The sequence below is a fragment of the Acromyrmex echinatior genome, chromosome 2 (genome assembly GCF_024713525.1).
Source record: "Acromyrmex echinatior isolate Ae372 chromosome 2, ASM2471352v2, whole genome shotgun sequence".
Classification (NCBI taxonomy): domain Eukaryota; kingdom Metazoa; phylum Arthropoda; class Insecta; order Hymenoptera; family Formicidae; genus Acromyrmex; species Acromyrmex echinatior.
In genome coordinates, this window is record NC_141853.1 from 7,967,095 (window position 1) to 7,991,012 (window position 23,918).

The 23,918-nt window shown below is 33.8% G+C and overlaps 1 protein-coding gene across 5 annotated transcripts in view; it reads right to left on the bottom strand.

The window, feature by feature from the left end:
- Positions 1–23,918, bottom strand: part of cmpy (crimpy) — a 278,714-nt gene that overhangs the window by 240,952 nt on the left and 13,844 nt on the right. The window lies entirely within an intron of this gene.

The window sequence follows — 23,918 nt, forward strand, 5'->3', positions numbered from 1 at the left end:
AAAATTCCGCATGATATGAGAGAGGTGGTGCGACGTAACGTTATGCTGTACGAGGGGCTTGAGTATAATAGCACCATGGAAAAATTCTAAATCACGCATCCGTGGCGAATTCACTGGCGGAGTAAATCGAGCATCGATAACTGCGCAATTACAAAACCGTCAACATCGCTAGGCACTGCTTACTGCATACATCGCTCGTCGTCGTCAGGTCTGACAAGGGGTGAGTACCACGATACCGTCGATACCCGAGGGAGTATAATGCGGTCGCCTAATGAGACGCGGTGTGTACCCGGACGACAAATTCCAATTCAATTGCGTTTACCGTACTAGCCATTGACCGAGAAACATGAAAAAGAGAGGAAGGGAGGGGGGAGGAAGGGAGGAACGTTTAAAATGTCGTCGTTTAAAATGTCGTCGTCGCTATTTTCGAGAAAAAAGAATAGCAATTAGCTCACGCCATTCACACGAAATAACTTTGTATAACTAGGCACAGAGAAAGAAGAAAACAGAACAGAAATAGAATCGGAATAGTCAACTAACCGAACAAACAAAGACCGAGATTGTTTAACATGAAGGACAGTTAAAGCCTCCTTTGATATCCTGCCGTGGCTATGCTGACTTTCTTCTCTCCTTTACTGCCTTCGATAACGTAATCTTTGTTCCAATCGATAAGTTTAATAATCCACAGACGGGTTACGCAGAGAAAATCGAATTTGCTGATCAGGTTTGCCCATCAGCCCTTTGGGCCTCCTAAATGTGAATTCATTTCGAGCTAATGGTTAGAAATGCACTTCCGTCTAATTGTCCATGAGCCAACCAGATATGTACTACGATATTCAAATATAATCAAACTGCGACGGTTTTCGATTAAGAAAATCGAGAATACGATACAGAGGATCCTAAAGATAGGCTGCAAAAGCAACTGAACTGCTTTTGCGTTTTAATTCACCATGGAATTACATTTCTTCGAGATAATTTCTCGGTAACGCCGATTCGCGCTCGTAGCCATTAGCGAATACTCTTTAACGATCCAAATTTAAAGTTGGACTTTACAAATTTAAATATTTCGATTCATATAATTTGAGAATATTGTTTCGTTTTGTTACACTACATTGCACAAAGATAGAAAAATTATGTTATTGCTTATATACAACTTATTGAATTAATTAAAATATTAATAATGTTAATAATACCAATAAAGAGCCAACACAAGTTATTAGTACATGTGAGTTTATTAAAATATTAATATAAAAGAATAATGTAAATATTTCGACTTTGTTTTTAGGTCATCCTGTACGTATAGGTCATTCAGTATTGGGTCATCCGATGCATATTTAGTTAAGATTTCAAATATAAATCTCAAATATAACTGAACATATTTTACAATCTGTATATAAAATAATTAACACAAATTTACTCAATAATTAAACCTATTACATTATGAAACTTCAGTCTTCAGTTTCCAGCCATTATACTTTGATAAAGCATCAATTATTTTATATGTAGATAAAATTCGTTTATCAGTTAGATTATTTACGATTTAGATTTAAAATCTCATTTAAATATGCACCAAAGATGACCTAAAAATGCAAGGTCGAAACGTTTGTCATTATTCTTTTAAATTGACATTTTAATAAGCTCACACACTAATAATTTGTGTTGGCTTTTTATTGCATTATTAACATTATTAATATTTCCATTATTAATTAATGTATTATTATAGTACAACGTCTCCCAATGAGAAGGTGCAATTTATTGACAAAACATGTCGAAGCTGCCACTTTTAATGCAAATTTATCTCGAATTAATCGACCGTGTACTCGATGACCAATTAGCCGTGACCATTTAGAATGCACATTTCCGCTTTTACGTACATTACGTTGTCGATCTTTCCGGACATGAAACTCGAGAAGTCAGATTGCACTTACAGTTGTGGACTGTGCAATCGGCTTACTCAGAGGCGCATTTGGTCTCTTGTCCCATCGTCAGTAATCCATTAAATCGTCAGTAGCCACTTCCCTAATATGTCGACGCTTGCTTACTCTCTCTCGCCAAGCTTTCCTTAAAATAATGGTATTTATATTTATAAAAAGAATGGCGTAAAATAATATGAACTATTTTCGCATTGGCACACGTATTTAAAATTTTAATAAAATTAATAGACTGATATTAACTTGGTGCACTGTCCTTGTTCCATAAATAAATTAAAGATTATAAAAGAGAAATCTTTCTTAAAAATTTCAATTTAACTTTTAAAGATTTTCTAAACAAATTACTAATCTTATTAATACATTATTTTGCATAAATAAAATAAGGATATAATATATATAATGACATTAATTATTTTATCATCGCAAAAGCGATATATTATCAGAATATATATTTAGACTTTTCTCATAACAATTCCTAAAATAGCTTAAGTTGCAAAATAATCATTGATATGTTGAAATTTTAAATAAATTAATATTTGTTTATTAAATGAATGTAACTTAATTAAATATAATTTAATTAAATGTAATTTGGGAAAGAGATAAAGATTATCTATAATACATACTATTATAAATAAATACATACCTTATTTATTCAATTTATCCTAATTTTCAGTAACATATATAATTACTTTAACTGATATTAAGTCAAAACGTAATCTCATTGCTAAAATATTACTACAACGACAGGTACATAACGATAATGAAATATTTTACACGCTCATTACTGTAGCACGTGAGTTCATACGGTCATATTGTGAACGTCGTACGGAGCGTAACGACGTTTCGTATAGCGCGCGGCGAAATGCAGATTTCCGGTAACCAAAGTAAACGAAGTTGTGAAAAATAACGGTGCTCCGCCCAGCCTAGGTAAGTAACTCGGCAAGGAGAAACGAGAAGCAACTTAATCAACCGACGCGAGTGCATTAAGGGTAGCGGTAAAGAACCAAGCGCAGTTAAAGAAATGCGAAACTAAAATGGAATTCTAGAAGTGTACTGCTAGATTTTTTCTAAATCTCATCTGCATACGTAACACGAAAGAACAACACATCAGAATGGACCCTTTGGCGCGATGATAATTTATTTTTCTGCATGAGTACACATAATCAATTTACACTATTTATGATTTAATCATTTATCACGAATAATGCTACAGTAATTTTTATAGAGATAGAAAATATCGCGTTTTTAAATTAATACCTACATGTATTTGCGTTTATTTGCATTATATTAGCTCTAAATTATGTTTAAATCCAACGTGAAAATAATCAGATAGGTTTTTCTTTGGTTTTATAAGTTTCTCACACGTGCACGTATAATAAGGTTATGGCAATTTTCTTTTAACGATCATATTGGATGAATCGTAAATCCAGGTTCTCTTTCTCTCTCTCTCTCTCTCTCTCTCTCTCTCTCTCTCTCTCTCTCACACACACACACAGCATATTCGCTGATAAAAATATCTTTTTATTATTTTGGTTTCTTTTTAGATATAAGTACGTTCCATGTCATCGAAGTTCTTCAAGTAGAAATAAAAAATTCACGAGCCAAATGGGAATGTATCTAAAATGTGAGTATTCGGTTTCGATATTTTCTCGTGTTGCAATGTAGAACATAAAATGGGTGGGTCGTTCGAGCATCTTGACAAAAAGAAAAACATAGCACGAATCTCAAGATTTCTTGATTTCGTGATATCTTCGTATTTGAAGCTACTTCCTTATCTATCTCATTAAATTGAATTTCGAGTATCTTCGAATATCACGATACGAGTTCCGTAACTTCGGAAGTAATCTAATAAACTATTTAATGATGAAAGCATTTTAAAGAAGAACATTCCACGAACCTTCCTTGTTTGAACTTAATTATTATTAAAAAAGTATAGTAATAGCTCCTCAATAGTTTTATCATTCTCTTTACGGGAAGGAAATTTTTATTTTAATTAAAAACAGAAAAGCAACGTAAACATAAATTTATTCCAAGCTTATACAGTCACTCCTAGAATATGTTACGTTTTTAATAATATGTTTCTCTGGAAAAATAAAGAAAATAAATGCCCCAATAATGCTGCGCTCGTGTATTTCAGTTTAAAAAACGAAATCTGTTTTTCCAAGCTTGCGAGTAAACCTGTTAAAAAAAAAAAAAAAAGGAGACAAGTTTGTGCGGATGGTAGTTGTTTCTGCAGTATGCGTAATGTATGATACTCGAGAAAATTATGGTACGTTTAATGAATACAACGCGACCTCGTTGTGACGCAGTAACATCAATGAAAACGGTGTATCTCTCGTACGTGTATACTGTATACCTTTGACTGTGCGCGCTCTCGAGTATCCGCGAAGTACTCGCGAATACTCATGAGAATAAGCGCGCGTGCGGTTTCATTTTCTCTCAAACGCAAATGATAGTCGTCATTGCGCCGCACTTTGCGTCGAGTGATCAATATTTACAGAATTAACTTGCGCGATAGAATAGACAGATATAATATTGTACTATATAAGCGTACTTTCAACGTATTAATTTGTTTTTCAAAAACGAGCGGAAACATCTCGATAATATGGAAATACAACTTTTGTAAAGTAAATCAATCTGCTGAACTCTGCTAAGTTAAATGCTAATATAGTTAGCTAATATTAAAAATGCTGCTGTATATCTACGTATGGAAAGGGTCTATATGTTTATATACGTATATTACAATCATAATATGATATAAGGATTATATCGCCCAGAATGATATTAAACGAAAATGATATTAAAATGAATCGAAATGAAATGATTAAAAAATGATTTTTAGTGATTATTTTGAAGTCATTTTGACATCATTTTGATATTATAATGACTTGTTGTTCTGCTTGGGTATATACATATATTAGCGTCATAATTATTTTTTGTATGATTAAAATAACATTTTAGTGATTTGATCATAGCATATTTAAAGCGTCATTAGTAACGTATTTTGTGTATAATATTAATTGTAAAAAAAATTTTAGAGAACTAGGATAACTGTCCTTATTAATGTGCCTTTTAGTCAACTTGCTTATTACTGAATTAATTATTAAATATTGTAACTTTAATTTTATCTTGCAATCAATATCGGTTTTTCAACTATTTCTTTTTCATATAATATTTCTTTAATCTAAGAAATGTTAATACTTTATAATATTTTTGACAAAAATAAAAAACATGTTTTTGTTCCTCTTGATAAGTCCTCGGCGATGGCCCTATTAATGTGCCCCAATTTGTGTGCCTATCCACATTTGACTCATTTTAACATATAGTTACTAAAATAGGTGAATTTTAAGCTAATTGTTTAAGTTAATATTACATAAATCATTATTTCAATTATATTTATTTCAATGTACACTCATAACACAATGTTCTCAACTCCAATACAGGGCACATTAATAGGGACAAGTTTAAAATCTTGCGGTACGTATTACTGGATTCACATAAATTTCTCATATCTTTTGAAAAATATTTAAAATACTTTAATACTCAAGAAATAAAATATTATCTTCGGTATCGTATGCCTTAATAATTTAACTTAACAAGAAAAAATATCTTTTCTTATTTATTCGTGCTAGTTTTCTTTATGACTTATCGAAATACAAAAGCACACTAATAGGGACAGGCACAGTAATTGGGACAGTTATTCTACGCATCCATGAATATTTTTAATTTGTAAAGTAAATTTTATGTCGTATAATCGATTGTATGATCCGTTCTGTATAACTCTATAAAACAGTACACCGTTGTTACAGTCAGAAAAACGAATTACATTCACAAAAGCAAACAAACAGCAGAATTTTATATTTCAGCGCGCTCATATTTGCATTCGTGATTGTCTTCTTCCACATAATTCCGCAGATGTCCCTGCCAATAGAATTTTCGTGCGAACTTTCAGTACACAGAGCGGTTATATTTTTTCCTCTGTACACTACCAGTTTGTGAGTGCATTTTATAGATTCTCGTTTCGTCCCAACATAATATGGCACGGCTATAATATTGAGTATAATATTTCTTTTCTATGCGAAATTTTTTTTAATTTTTTACACAAACATAAAAGCATAGGGGATCCTAAGTGGAAGATCAAACTCTGACGTAAATGGTTGTTTTACCGACTTGCACACATATGATTTACAACACGTATTACATACGCTTTATGAAACACGAAGTATGTAGTAAATCTACACACTACTACTACATCAATGTTGTACGTACACATACGCGCATAATTTCTTTTCACGCACTTCGTTTTCTTAAACTCATAGGGTCATTTCTAAACGTATTTCTAAATGCATAGTTCTCTCATGTAATCCTTAATCTGGGGATAAAGCTTATTTTATACATACAAAATATAAAACTTTTATATAAAGAATATATTGTTACGAGTCAACGTCAGAAATCGACAAAAAACTGTCATTTTCCTTTTTTTCGTTTTTCATATTTTGTGCATGCTAGACTGCATTATTGTACGTACTTTAATTCTAGAGAAGAAAATCTATAAAAATAATATGAAAAATTGGTATAAAAATTACTGCGTTCGATTGATAAGATGACTTTAGGATTCCCTTAAAAGCAACTAAATAACTCACGATGTAATTTAATAAAGATTAAAAATAAATAAAATATTAAAGCAAAAAAGTATTCTATTTCTTACATTCAGTAGATTTCGAGCTATGAATTGTTAATTGATCTAAAACTGACAAATCTTAAAAATAGTAGTCAGCATTATCGATTATTTTTATGGAATTCTTTAAAGAGTCCATTTTAGTGATCATAAAAATAAAGACAGTACCATGTTCTGACAGTAGTACCTCTTTATGAAAAATTTTTTAATATTAAACTTGTTATCTAAGAATGTAAAGCATTTTAACAAATCCGTTCGGATATCAACCTTCTGTTTGATTTTCACCGATGCGGGCATCGAAATCCTCTCGGGGAAACTGCTGCGTTGCGTCCTAATTAACTGGTTGGAATCGAGGTTCACCCACTGGTGTGGTTATGCGAGATTCGACCATCGTGAAATCGTCATTAAACAGTAACTATCCGCGTTAATCCCTGTCATTATAGCCATCCATCAATTTTCCGAGATTATCGGATTTCAGCGATTTCTATCGGATTTCACGGGACTTACATTATCGCATAGTCAAGCACAATACGTAATACATATATAGCAAAAAGTGCTGCAAGATACTCAGTTCACATTCAGTTACAATTAGCAATCCGTAATAAATCACTTGTATGGAGAACATATATCAATTTGTTACAAGTGTTTCAATCAGTAATTATTACAATAATTACTGTTAAATTAAAAATAGTGATATTTAATATGTTAGTACAAAACAATAAATTATGTGATGAGCGTTTGTAATCGGAACTAATGTAGCATGAGATATACCTGATATAATTATTTTGCAAATTGGGTCATATGCAATTTGTTACATGCTCGGAAAGTGGTACTACCACTTAATTTCTTGAATTACACACTTCCCACACATTTTTAATGGATCCCCCAAATAATGAAGTCCCAGTATTTTTGAAACTGTCTCATTATTGTTTTATGTTTCTCTCTTTTTTTATATAAAGTTGCGTTATTAATATTATTGTAGCACACTACTAATTCTGACACAGTACATCTGATACAACAAATTTTTTCGCGACTTACTTTACTGGAGAACTTGTTATTTATTTTTAATTCACACTCCATATTTCATCTTTTTTAATGACATATAGTACAGTGTTGCGTATATCAAATCGTATATATCTCGGAAAACGTTTCTGATAACAAGACAAAAATATTCTTTACGTATTTAATCTTATCACAACCTCTTGCATAAAAATAAAACAATACTACTACATATTAAAATTAAGATCAAATTTCTATTTTCCTCCTTCGAGTTAAATAAGATTGACTTATTGTCTTAAACCAAGAGTAACACATATAAAAAGTTATACATTCTTACGTTTGAAATAAATCTTTACCTAGTGTTACAATGCACGATGTTACAACGCCACAATACACGAAGAGAATTTTTTTTTAATTTACCCTGAAAATATGGTAGTTGTGGAACAATACAATATTTTAAAGTTTAAAGATTTTCACCATGTACTTCAGTAAAATTAATCAAACTTTATTTTATATTTTATTATAGGTTCATTAATGAATGAGAGAATCAATTTATATAAAATTGTTCGAAATACAATGTTGTCCCAGGACTATCATATTTTCAGAGTAAATTCTAAGAAAAAATTCTCTCCGTGTATATAGAGTAAAATTGATGTGCTGGATTTTATTCTAGATTTAAGAATTTTTCTTTGACAAATAAAATATATTACTCTTTTACACACACACACACACACACACACACACACACACACACACACACAAAACAATAAATATATGACTTCCCTTCAATCTTACTTTAGATAGATCGAAGAATAATAACATCGGATGTAGAAATCATCTCTATCATATACATAAATGTAATTTAGAAAACAGGAAAAATTATTATTCACTATAATTTCTAAATATCGTCTTTGATGAACAAACGATGACGCACTGCGAAGATTTTTCACCCTTTTTTCACTTCTAACCGTGTCGACTATAGATCCTGTATACTTTTTACGACACAACAAAAATTGCAGTTCGTCCCGTTTTGCCGCTGGCCTATCAGCGTCCTATCAGATTTAAAATCCCGGCAATCCATCCGGATGCACATGCAGGCTATTCCTCTTCCCTTGCCCCTCCCGCGCGCTCCCACACGTCGTTGCCGTAGCGTTCCGTATGCGTCACGTTACATCCCGTGTCTCTTACCAGCTCACGAACCGAGTAACTATCACATGAACGTATACGCGCATACGAGCGCGCAAAAACGTAATACAGGTCAATGCATAATACGACGGAGTTTAGTGGAGCTCTAGCGATTCGAGCAAAATAAAATAGCCAATCGATTGTGTACGCCACATACACACACACACACACACACACACACACACACACACACACACACATATATCGTAAGTATTGCAAACGCGCTAAGTTAACAGCATGATAAATTCTTGGCTTAAGGAACCTCGTCACTTAAAGTACGTAAGAATACTTAAACTTTTTCTGCGTAGATAGTTTGATGAGATGATAGTTAAACGTAGTTGAATGGTTTACTTGTATCTCATAAGAATAAAAAAATAATGTTGTTGATCTATTTAGTTTGGTGAGAAAATTTTAAATCAAATAATATTTATATTTCTAGAAAATGATAATTAAATTATTTCAAGTACCGGGCGAATATCGATACTTTAGCGAAGTATACTTTAAAGCTTTCCCATCAACGAACCGCATAATATTATTTCTCTCATTAATCGTAAACTTTAGAAACTAAAAGCGATTAAATGCGCGAATGCTGCTTTCTCTGCGACGTAGAAAAGCAATCTGTAAAAAGGTCAAGCGTTTCGTTAAAAATATACAGCGGCAATTGTTGAGAACACGTTCTCGCGAGAATAATAAAATGTTTTAATTAACATTCTCTGATGTAAACGACGTGACCGTATCTCACGTGCTGCAACGTATAAATAAGAAGTATCTTTAGAAGTTAGATGCTATTCTTTCAACAACTTTGGCATACAAATGGTCGCGTTCGTTCGTCTCGTCACCAAACGACAAGAGCTTAATTCAAGGCAGGAAAATCTCTTTCGCTCCGCCGCTAAAGGATATATATTTTATACATCGCGTACGTACGCTGCCTGCCTGCAGGATGTAAAGCGAATCCTTGGCTTAAGTAGCAAGTACCACGATACATACGAGTCCGCGACGCATTTATAGACTTTCCAACCGTCCGCCCCGTTGCATCGCCCCGCAGAATACACCGTAATGTACCGACGGTAGTGGTCTGGTATTTTGCGGTTGTGCAATGGCAAAATAAACCACTAGAATAGAAACAGAGAGAGAGAGAGAGAGAGAGAGAGAGAGAGAGACAGAGCTTCTGCCGCCTCCGTTTTATATCCCACATTGCTTTTATCTCGCGCTACGTACATCAAGAACGTGACTATTTAGCTTAACGCTACATGCTACGAAAAATGTACATGTTATTGTGGGCGCAGGATTTTTACCGATTAAAAAGTTACGCTTAAACGTAAATGCGACGATAATCGGAATTCCACTAGATACGTGGGCGATATAAAATTAGGGAAGGAAAGAATGCTACAATCTCTTTTATCTTCTATACTGTAAGATAAATGTACCAGTTAGTGAACATGATCCAATTATTGGACGAAATGACAAAAATTTTAAGTATTAAGCTTTTAATGATATATATACTAAATAAATTTGTCTTATTAAATTTTTATAAATGACAAATTTATCTAGACTCGTACAAATCATTAAAAGCTTAAAATTTAAAATTTTTTGTCGTTTCGTCCAATAATTGGGTTCACTAACGCACACTGTCCAACATTTACCTAACATTTCAATAATTTTTTGTTAATCAATTATATTAAAATATTACGAAACTAGATATATACATATATACAATGAACGCCATAAAATATAATCGCCAATTACTCTTAGTACAATATACGTATTTATTATTGCAATAATAATAAAAAATTTTAAATAAAATACAATACATCGCCGTTAGCGATGAACCATAATTTTTCGCGATGTTACATCGCCTATTTTACGATACATCAACTCGCTACGTGACTATATTATTCTCGCGCGCGTAATACCGGAAAGTTGTTGCGCGCTTCCGAATTTACGTGCCCTCCCGTCGGGCCAATTTTTCAATCCTCGCTCCTTATCGTGTGTTCACGGCTGTAATCTTCAAGCCCATCCCCATCAGTTTATTTACCCCTGACATACATTTGCGGAAGGAACGTTTCTCTATAGCGCGTACGATGGCGGTTATTTACTACGTGACATTTACCGGACTCGTTTTATGGACTTCTAAGACGAGACTTCTGAGACGACGTACAACGATAATGGATTTCGATGGGCTATACAGCTACGTAAATTTTCCGCCGATGGTGGTCTTCTAGTAACACGAAATAGGAATGCTTTACACTTCTTTCTCCCCTTGCTCTCTGCCGAGACTCTGCTTCCTCTCGAAATACCGTTCGATCTACCTATTCGGTTTATCAACGGCAATGTAGCGAGCCTGTACAATCCCATGCATTGAGCGAACGAGAGTCGAGAAACCGTACGGTGATCTATGGGATTTGCATACTCGTGTGCGCGTGCACGTATATTCATGCGCACGACTACGAGCTGTTTAGTAACGTTACGAGCGAACGCCGCGCAGCTCCCTGGCCCTAGTCAACCCATCTAGCCCAGCAGTTCTCGAGATTTGTTGCTTGACATTGAGAAAGTGGCGTTCGCGGCTGGTAACAGTGTATATAACCTCCTGCCAATGCACCGGGTCGACAGCTCTCGCGGCAACAATCGCCCACCGGGAAATATGCAGTTCGTGGTACGTGTAACCTACGCGAGACCTCCACCTTAGTCGAGACTCGATCGCGCCCAAGTCACGTACTCACGTTAATCCCCCCCTTACGATGGGCTGGAGCTGAGATTTAAGATCCCGTCGGACCCCCGCGTGCTATACTCGAGCTTGAAAAGAGTAGCAGGGTCTTATGCAAACATCTTGAAGTCTTATTGGACGAAAAAAAAAAAAAAATCTTCTTTCTGGATTGTCTCGTTGACATGTACAGAGTCTATTTTTCCTCGACCGAAAGTTCGATGAAGTTGCGAAAAAGGAAATAAAAAAGACACTCAACAACGAGAAAGCATCGCCTGCGCACTGGCACGTGACGGTCGTTTCCACGTTTTACACGCCATACCTTGCCATACCTTTCTACCATGTCGGGCGAAGAACGCGTGTAGCTTTACACGATCCATGAGATTAATACTCTACGACGGGTGCTGTATCTCCACATAAGGCCATCCTGTATACAAGAGGTCAACGTCACTCGGTGAAACCTGTTGTTTATACTAGCCACTATTACGTGCGAAACACATTTGCGAAACCGGCTCTCGTCAGTGATTTATTTGATTTGGAAAATTAACTTTTTCGTTCGCGAAAATAACTGGACGCCTGGACAGTCTTCACGAATTTTACTACTCCCGCCAGAAGGAAATCGAATATCCGGCTTACTCGCATACGAATTGTGGGTTAAAGTACCTTACGGTTGTTTCTACACCGTCAATTAAGCCGAGTGTTCGTATTGTGCGTTCATCGATTGAAACAGCTTTATATATATCGTCTTACGTATTGCGAACACGCTCGAAATTGGACCTGCTTAATGTTATCGCGCTCGACGACACAAATAAAATTCTCTGGTTTGCGTCCGGCGATACGCGCGAAACCGTAGTTAGCGGTTTGCCTTCATGTTATTTCACCCTTTACGGCGTCTTCCTATTTCTCTTTTCATTTCCTCTTTAGAGAACGCAGGATACTACTTTAAGTTTCCGCAATCGCAATAAACAAACAAATAAACATAAAAATTATTTTATATTTTATTTTAAGACCGATTCAAATGTAATAAAGAATTTTATGAATTAATGAGAGCGTATATAAAATTGAACTTTTCGCAATCATACAAAATGAGCAAATTATAGTAGTACAAGTTTAGTACATAATTTAGTAATAGTTACACACATACTAGTTTTCGTTTAGAATTATTTCAAAATAAACATAAAGTAGTATTTTTAATTCTTTTTCTTTCTTTCTCTTATTTCTATAATATCGTAAAACATCAAACAAAAATACTTCTGAAAATATATTTAATGAGAATTTGACGTTTTAAATTCAGTTATTAAATTTGAGCCAATTTGTGGAAAATTATAATAAGCGGATACGTACATAACTTGCACATACATGACAAGTATATTTTTAAAACAACTCGGCGCCATTCGCCGATCAATTAGCATACATCCGGTTAATTAATTAATACATATCTCTATGAGCCATAACAATTCTCGCCAATTGTGGAAACGACAATAAACTCTGAGAGATATTGAGATACAATCCAGAACCGATTTACCACAAGCAATTGCTTTATTTATGAATATTTCAACAAAGCGTACCATCCGAGTTATACACAAATGTGTATAACTCGTCAATTGAATATTGCTCTAAAGCAAGATCGACAAGCGCAAGATTTGCAACGATGACCATCCACTTAACAATATATATTTCAATTCTTTTTTATAGTAATTAGTTCACAAACGCGTTCTTTAATTAAATACGCATTTATATGCTAAAGAAATTCGTTATTTTTTGCCTTCAAAATAAACTAAATAATAAATAAAATATAATGGTTTAAAACTCATTCGAATCTCAATTTCACATGTATCGATAATAAAATATTTCAGATTTTTTTATTTTATTTTAAAAGTCTCTCTGTAACACTGCATAAAACATATATTCAAGAGCGCGTTTGTATCCTTGTATTATGATGTACACGCATACATCGCTTTCTTTTTTTTTTTGTTTCTCGCTCGATGCTGGTCCTGCTGGTGGCAAAACACGCCATGGATTTTTTTTCTCGCGAATCTACTTCGAGTTGGAGGATAGCGAAATTACGATAGGGCAATGCGCGTAAAAGCGACCGAGCGTGGATTTTTTTGTCGCACATGACAATTACCGCCGGATGTTAAAAAAGGGGGAAGGGGAAGAAGAGTCTTTCAGTATAAAAGCATGGAGGCACAATGGCTCGGAGAGAGGGAGAGAATAGCTAGACGTTTGTGTTTTACGAGTCGCACGGGAGTGTATGCGGATGCATTCGCGAATGCTGGCGCGTTTATTACACAGCATAGCCCCCGGTTTCTTTAAACACAAAGTTGGTATTTACCCGTTATGAGCCTCCTCGGTTTTTAGGTCAACATCTTTTGCCGGTATAACAACCCTCCGCGGCTACTCACGAGAAACGTGGTCTTCGTGAGTTCGATGCTCTTTGGTGATCTGTTAATAGCGATACAAATAGAGGAATTATCCCCCGCCCCTCTCCCTATTGCATTTTAACGCAGATTAATTCTTCTGACGATTAATTCCGTAAATTAATTCATAATATTTTTAATAGCATAACATTTGTCTATTTGATGATTCCGCGTTTCAACGGAGACTTTAAATGAATGTTTTTAATACACTTTACATAATGTGTCTCGTTAATGTACTGCAGTCGCGATAGAAACTTTATGACTAGATATTTTGTTTGTCTTATGTCTTATTATCACACAAACGTACAGTTTCAGTTTCCTCTCACATGACATTAGACGATTAAACTCGCTCTCAGAAGTTCCATATTACCGAGTGTCGTGACGTCATACCATTAGCTCCCCACAATCGGCTCCACGCGAGATACAATTTAATGGGAAAAGTTGGATTTCTGCCCTGAAACGCGATCGTCGTTGTCCGACGTCTCCTCATATCGCGGATATACTCGCGTGATTCTTTCACTGAGTAAAATTAAGTTTACTTCTTGCAATTTTATTTAATGTCTGTCACAAAAAAGAAATCAAATTCTTGTTTCTTACAATTTTCCACGAGGAACTCGCCCGTCGTCCCGGAACATTTGAATGTTAGTATAGATCATAATCTTGTTCTTGATTTTGTATAATCTACCGAATTTATAGATTTTCCCTCGCATCTCGTAAAAAATCTGATTGAAAATCGTCTTTATTAATGACGATTTCACAGTAGCACTAATATAAAAAGGAGGATTTTAACTAAAATATCTGAAATATAAAAAAATTTAGCTAAATACAGATCTGAAAATAATTTTGTTGAATCATCAACTTATATAAAATGCTCTGGTTGCTATAGAATGCCCAAACTTTTTGCAACATTGCTCAGCATGTTTGAGATTTCTACGTAATTATTTTGATTGTTTTTAGTACATAATGTGACAAAATTATTTTCGAATCTGTATTTATCTAAATTTTTTAATACCTCAGCAAAATACAATAATTCATTTTATGTATGATTTTTATCAATCTCAAGTCTTGCCTAGTCTTGCTTAGATTAGCAATTTTAGCACGAACGTATGATCATTAGTGAACAAGATCTTTGTTTCTACAAGTATTGTTATAATACAGGAAATATTTTTTGTCTTTAACAACAATTAAGAAATCAATTGCTGACTGCATTTACTATATATGTGTACAATCTTGCAATAATAATTTATATTCAAAGGGGAACTCCAATTATCTTTCTTGCAAATCATTTGCAAAAAATAACGCAATAGATGCATAGACAAAAATTATTATAAACTCCACCGAGCTAGGAGTATCAGCATTGAGCTGAGAGTATCTGAAAGCAAAAAAAAAGCGCAAGCACTAACTTTTTTCATATCATCCAGATAAAACTGCGCGTAAAGAGGGAAAATACGATCGCCCACAGCACTGTCTAGCTTTTACACACATTTCCCATATCCTAGCGATTTGCATTAGGACCGTTTAACGCCTAAGTAAAAGTTGGTACATTTTCCTGGGGTAATCCACTTCACTGAATCTGCATGCGGCAGAAAATTCAGAACCAGCGAGCTGGAAAATATTACGGCACAGTCGTGTAAATATTACAATGCAGTATGACTCCCGTGTAATATGCGGTATTAATTCATTACGCAACCAATGCTTGCGATGCAAGAATGTTTTTGAAAATCAATGATACCTACATACGAGTGCGTACTACTCGTTATCGATATCTTCGTCTCTTGGTAAACGATGCGTACGTATATATACACATGAGCATGAGAGTATGGCTGGCCGAGATAGCGCTGCACTTCGATATTTCACAGTTAAAACTCTACCCGGTCATGCATAATTTCATTTTTAATCCGTGACCGTAAAAGAGTCGAGAACTACGGCCGGTTATTTCGCGTATGTAGGCAAGCATGAAACATACATCCATCCATACATTCTCCATTTTCAACGGCTCAAATTTGATTTCTGATCTTAATGGTAGTACCGTGGAAATCATATGAAATGCATTGAATAACAAATATAAAGACGCTAAAAGAATTCTTGTCTCAAAGTATTGTCATTCAAAGAGTCGTTAAATGTACCTTCTGCAGAAAGCAGCTCCATATGCTTTCATAATGTAAAAAATTTAAAATACACTTTATGAATGATTTTTGATCTATGACGTAACCTCAATGACCAAAATAAAAATGTCTCAATGATGCAAAAGACAAAAAAGGCCTTTCAATATTTAATCTCGTAAATATTGTTATATAAAAATGGGATATATGACATACTGGAAAAAATCATCTGATCTCTCTTTTAATAAAGGATATATATATATATATATATATATATATCCTTAAAAATTCTTAATAACACGTATTGCAATTATTGTAAAATAGTGTGATCTCATATATATATATATATATATACATGTATATATATATATATATACATATATAATATATATGAAAGTGATTGAGTAGCATAACAATTTAAAAATGATTTTAACATTGAAGATATCAAGATGACTCGAGTTTTCTTCACAATTTTATATACCTTTATACCCTTGGAGCATAAAAATATTACTATATCATGAATACCTGTAAGCCTCGTAGTAACTATGAAAACTTTAAACCTCTTTTGTACTTACTTTCAAAAGTGTAAAAAGGTAGCGATGTAGAAGAAAACAATTCTGATTCATTTTAATCGTCGCACTTTAACATAACGAGCAGAGCTTAAGCATGTGCTTTTTCGAGCAAGTTGTATAATATCGAGTATTTAAAGTGGAGTCTTATAATATAGATTTTCTCAATTTTTTATGGAAACATTATTTGGTTAATGTTTTTCATATTTAAAAAAAAAATATCATCTCAAAAAAATATATAAAAATTCTTTGTTAACAAACTTCGAAAATATATTGTAGAAAACAAATATATCGATATTTTAAATATAAAAAATATAAAAATATAAAATATACTGTATTTATACAGAAATAATTTGTATGTTTTAAAAACTAAACTATGTGAACTGTGCGTTTTAACACATCATAATTTATTTAAACTATCAGTAAAAATTAACAAATTAGTCATTAATTAATTAAATAACTACTAATTAATTTAATAACTACTAGAAATTTAAAATGCCTATTATAGTCGAAGCTGGATCTTCATTGCTTTAAATAATTCAATCTTAAATTACTAATATATATTATATATATGTACTTGCATTAAAACCATATTAATAATTAGTAATTTAATAACATTTAATATCAATGTCATTAAATTGAACACATCCGTTGAAATGATATAATTTTAATCGACATCATTTAAGATCAAATGTACATAATAATGTACATGGGAAACCAGTTAAAATTTTGAAAAAACTTAATTTTTTAGTATGAATTACTTATTACAACGTCCTTGAATTAAATTTAAAAAAATTTGTTTTACCATGGTTTTATTAAAATTAAGTTTGAAAAGATTCAGATTCAAGAAATTTTGAAAAAACTTAATTTTTTAGTATGAATTACTTATTACAACGTCCTTGAATTAAATTTAAAAAAATTTGTTTTACCATGGTTTTATTAAAATTAAGTTTGAAAAGATTCAGATTCAAGAAATAATCTCTTCGTTATTTACATAAGTTATTTGTTTTACTTGTAAAAAATATAAAAATTCTTTTTAACGTTCTTACGTAAAAAAAAATTTATCCAGATGCAAATTTGCCAGGATAATAAAGAATATCGTCGAGCCGATTGTCGTATTTGTCACAACTACCGCACGAAAAGATGTGAAACAGATCGCGACATTTACCAGGATGTTGACTCCCGTGAATTTACATGCCTAGTGCACCAAGCGAAAACCAATAATGACCATGGTTAGCGACTTTAAGATAGGGCTCCTCGTCACCACCAGCCACCATTCAGCTCCAAGAAGGCAATAATGTCATTATGAGGAGGCAGGCGAGGAAATGGTCCGTAAATGTTCAGATACCGCCATTTAGGCTATCACCCTTTTTCCCCTCTTCCTCTCTCTTTTTCTTCATGTCTTCCTTTCTCCTATTTTTCGACGATAGTATCATGGAAGCTGCCTTGTCTCGTTTCAATGGACTCCCTTGCGCTTTTTCGTAAGATAATGATTGCTTCCTCTCATAATCCTCAGCAGTTGTCAACTGAACAAACTCACAGTCTTTCTATCATGTTCAGGATTTGTACAAGAGGATAATATTTCGCTTTATTCGATTAGAGGAGGATATCTTCTAAAAAAAACATTCCCGTAAAAAAGAAACGTATTCTCTTAATTCATAAAGTTTTGATGTTAAACTTGTCGAGTTCCTCTATTTTTCCTCTATTTCTTAAATTAAAATTAACTTTTATGATTCAATATTTATACTATATTATATACTTTGCATAAACTTTTCCAGAAGTTATTGATGGAACTCATTGAAAATTTTTGCGCATGCAAACAATGACTAGAACGAAATTCAATTAACGCTAAGAACCAATTTGGATGGAACATTACATTTTACTTTCTTACATTTAGAAGGAAAGTATAAAGATTCCTTAGTATGTTCGCAATAGAAGGAGGGAGATATTTGTAAAAAAAAATCTTGGATGTCATCCAAACAAATATACATACTTCAAGCAATATACAATATATTCTTAAATTTAAAACATAAACTGTAATAAATTATTTTTTGAATTTTCTCTACTTTTCACAAAGTATTGAAAATTTTTATTACTTAATTTTTCTATTCTTATTCGGAACTGATGAAGCAAAAAAAATATTGGTTTTATTACGAAGTGCAAAAGATTAATAATATATCGGTATAATTTTCATTCTTGCGCGTCAAATTTGCATGAACTCCAAGCACTGAAATAACACTATTCAAAAGCAAACAATAATTTGAAGATTTTCTTAAAAGAATTCAGCAGAAGTATAATTGGAGAACGGAATCCTATCTTTAATAATCTGTAATATAACTTGATAAAATTTGCGAATATTACTGAACGAAATTATTTTGTAGAGTTTCTCCACAGTTGCGGGCTTAAATATTATACTGTTTTTCATATAAATTTGTCACCGGTTTCACCCGACATGTGGTATGAATCGCAAAGAAGCTCTTTCGATGATAACTTTTTTATGGTGAAGCTTCTTACATTTGACGCAACGAAACGTCACAAGTGTCCACCGTACATTATATTATAACGAATCGCCATTTGCATAAAACGTCATATCATGCGCATATCTTTCTTTAGTATAAACTCCTCTTTCTGTCTACAAAAGCTACATGCTGAGCCAGCAATTTATTTACATATAAACACGACATGTTACGCATAAATGTTTTATCAGTCGGCTCACATATATTCTAAAATTTCTACAAAAGCACCGCTCTCTAAACAAGTTATCAACAGGCATTATCAATATAACGGTGATAAATATCGATAGTAGAGATGCTATTAACGCGACGATAAATGTCATTCAAAATTACCTTTCTTTTTTTTTATTTTCCTCGCGAATTCACGGCCAACGTATAGATTAACGCGTAAAATTTTCGTACGCGGCAAATATTATTTTAGCGTCGAGCGCAATTAAAAGAAATTATGCTTTAATTGAGACGCATGTTACATAAATCGACGTAATAAACGTTAATTCATGTCAGAAAATGGACGCTGACGTGTTATACGTACAGCGGACTAATATCGAGTAATTTATAAGTATAAGCAGAGTGTATCCGGTGTGCTTCGCACGTAGAGATAAAAATAAATTCGACAGAAACAAAATGCACATGTAATTCCGGAAAGGAATAATACGAGAAACAGAAAAAGATAAATAATATTATAATTAAATATTGAACTAATTGATTTATAAATTTGTTATTCTTCAATTTACTTCAATTTGTTATTACATTTGTTGTTAATATGTGATTAAAGATGATTCGTCCTTAATCAATGTATAATTGTATTTAATTTAACTAACAGATTTCTTTATATTTCTTTTATAAAATATTTTAATAATCAATTAAATTTTATAAATTAACAATAACATTATTGACTAATAAAACAATAATCTGCAACGCCAATCACATTTATAACGAAAATTATAAAATCACGTTGAATGAATATTAATCGAGCAGATATTGTCAGCGTCGATTCGTAAATTTTGGCATTCGCGTGGCGTTTCGTTAATCGTTCTTGCGGAAAATATTCCACAATAATCTTGTTTATGCGGAATGTCAAACGACGCGCTAGGCATATTTACAATTGTGTAATGAATGTGTTCGACACACATATGCAAGTCAAATAACCTACTTCTACCCCATGATAATTATGGAATACATATTAAATGATACGCCTCCGTTCGTGGGCATTGCATTTAATTTCGTCGTATGCGTTTCGTACGCGCACACACACAAAGCACTCAACGTGTTACGGTAATTTATTAACTGCCGACAGAGTCAAATTTTCAGTAAAGTACTATATGCCAAATGAAAATGAATGAATTATATTCACAAACAGTTTGCGAGAAATAGAATTTTCATTCTCTCTGCTTCTCTCTCTCTCTCTCTCTCTCTCTCTCTCCCCCCCCCTCTCCTCTCTTTCTCTCTTTCTTGACAAACATATCACATTTCAAGATCCATTGAAAACATAAATGAAAGTGTGAAAAATCCTGTCAAACTAACACTAGGGTGCATGTATTATATTGGCAGAATTGTACCTACACGCGACATATTCTTCGTTCGAACGGCGCGGCGGTGCGAAATTTCTTAAGCATCATCGAAAATTCTTACGTACACGACAGCTACGCGACGCAAAGGCGAAAGGACGTGGTTGAGTCAGAGAGTTAAAATGTGCTGGGATATTCGTGTTCGATGTGTCTGACGCATGAAATGACGCGGAAACTTTCGATACATGCAGGAATATTTTTATACGGTGTTACGGGTTGCTGCTGTTGCTGCTGCTGCTGTTGCTGTTGCTGTTGCTGTTGCTGTTGCTGGCGCAGCAGAGATGCAACGCAAATACGAAGGGGGCTAAACTAATTTGTACCCTACCAACTCTCCACGTTCGAGCAACGATATTCCATGAATACTGAGCGCTTTCGCTCCTAACATCGAGCAACGACCGTGCATATGCATCGGCTTAGGTCGAGTCAGCAAGTATACAAGAGAGTGTGTACGCGCATAGTTCTTAAATGTGCCAGACCGCCCTCCGATAACACGCTTAAATGACTACCGATGGAATTCGATTAAAAATTCTCTGGCCATCAACTTTTCTCGAGTTAGCGAGTTCGCGTGATATCAAGATCATGTTATGGCCGTGTAAAAAAAGTGCCTCTTTCGATCTTTTGTATTCTTTTTAATTAAAGACGTTTTGTTTAAAAATTTAAATTTTAATAACATAATTAATATTGTATTGTAAGTATTTTGCACGATACTTGATGTTTAATACTGTCTGTAAAAAATAATTTTTCAATAAATATTACAATTACAATAGTGTTATTATGATGATGACAGCTTCGCGTCACAAGAAAAATGTTATGAATGTATATATATGTTAATTATAATAAATTTCAATAATTTACAAAAAGAAATAAACAGTTCATAGAATATTATATATAGAACATTGATGTTTCTAAGACAATTGTCGGCTCTGTAAGCCGACCGATGGATGATCGATTTGTATTCAAAATGACGCCAATGTATCTCCATCGAAATCACGTAATCGATCTTTACGCCCACAATGCTTTATCGCACGTTATGTCGAATAGGGGAAGTCAGTTCGCGATTTGCCACGAAGCTATAACGTGCGGATGATATACAGTATTGTCGAGTCCATTTCTGCATGAAGGTTCTAAGGTAGGGCGTATCAAAGCGAATCGATTATTCTCTCTCTTTCTCTCTCTCTCTCTCTCTCTCTCTCTCTCTCTCCCCCTCCCCTCTCTCTCTCTTTCTTTCTTTCTAGGGAGTATTTTTCGTGCCTGCGTATATAGGGGTTACTCGCCTAAACGCGCACGTCATCGATGCACGAAGAAATCGATCAGCGTTGCGACCAACGGCACCCGTCACCGTAAAACTGTGTTAGCCCAGCGACAGTTTGGTGACCCGTCTGATTGACGTTCGTTTTTGAAATCTCGTGGCCCGGTTGATTCGTCGATTGCACGTGCATACAGCACACGCGAACGAAACGCCGCCGGCGATAACGCTTCTTTTTTTTTCTACCTTTTTTTTCCCGCCGGTTGACTCCGCGTGTAACGAGTCACGCGGCTGAATCAACTGCGATTCTTCGGTCGTATTTCAATACATAACTACACAAGGCGTAGCATGTAACGAAGTTATTCCAGGTTGCATTCCGTTTGTTGTTGCGATACACGTATTAGTTTTTTCTTTTTTTTTTTTAGCTCTCGGGGACTGCTTCAATTTAGTGAAGCATTTTGTTGTTCATTCAGTTACAATAACCACGTTGTAATTTAATTAATAATTTCAGATCAAAAGAATAAAAATTCAAAAGAATACAGAGTCAGAGTTAACGAATAAAAATTAAAAACTCATGCTAAAGAAATGTTCAGGATCATATTTTATAAAGGTATTCTGAGAATTTATCTTATTACAAATATTATAAACATCATCACTACTATTAATAGATTACTACATTATTACATTAAGTTTATAAATATAGGTGATATACTATACGTTTTTGTTTCAGTGACATAAATCATAAATAATGAGAAACTTTCATATATTTTCAGAATTTAATTTAAAATAAAAAAGAATCTATACATATTATATATACATATAAATAATGCGTTTTAATTTTCTAGCTTATGTAATATTAATGAAGATTTAAATTATGAACGTTGAAGAAAATCAGCCAATTATTTTAAAAACAAAAATCGGTTTTTACATTATATTATTACCTACAGATAACGCATCGATAGAATTACAAACAATTCCTGTCGGTTAGAAACCAGCCAATGAATAACTAATAAAGCAAACAACGCGATGTCATATAAATGCAGATTTCACAGATGAATATCTGCATATCAGATTGTAAGTGAAAATAGACAATTCCTAAGTTATCGTTTTCACCTACCATTTATTTTACAAAGTCTAGAGCAATTTCCAGGCGGTGTCGGCTGTTACCACCATGACTTAAGCCGATTTCGCTACATGCGAAACTCACTGCCAGGCCCAAGTCGGCTAATCCATTCCCGCAGCGCGACATCACTAGAGGCGAGAGCGAAATCGGAAGCAATTTCATTTTCTAAAGACACGTACACGAGTTCGTCCTTAAAGCAGTCAGTCGCTGCAGCTCGCGTTCGCGACGTGCACAAAATTTGAGTGCGAAAGCGTGTCCTGTTCGTGAGAGGCGCCAAATAAGAACAGGGACTTCGCTAGAATCCATGATTCTCTTTCCTGGTTAAAAAACTTCGACCCCATTCATTGTGCGATCTCAATGATTAACGTGAAAGCAGTAGGTAAGTTCTATAACGTAATCTAAAACGAGAAGATAAGATCCGGTCAACGTTTATAAAATTATAATAATTATTTAGATTTTGTTGAGAATTTATTATCTTTTCCGTCATTCAATAAAGTACTTTTATTAATTCTGTACAGAACGTATAATAAATAAAATAATAGAAATAAGGTGCTGAAATGTAACACAAATTAGAAAACTTTCGACCAAGAAACAAGGAACGGAAGAAACGACCGAGTATATCGTATTAAGACACACAAAAGATCGAATCAGGTTAACTCAATTACCATCTGCTTTAAGATAATAATGAGAAGATAATTCACAAGAGCAGTTATTATTGCAGCGTTCCAAAATGCCGGTGTCAAAGTTCATCGGAAGTGTCGAGTTGAAGACAGTTTCGAGTTTGAGTTCCGCGACAAGCGCGACAAGCGCGGCCCTTTAGTACCTTTCTGCACATGAAACAAGGATAGTTCCTCTACTTTGAGACAAGAGAACAGTGCAACTA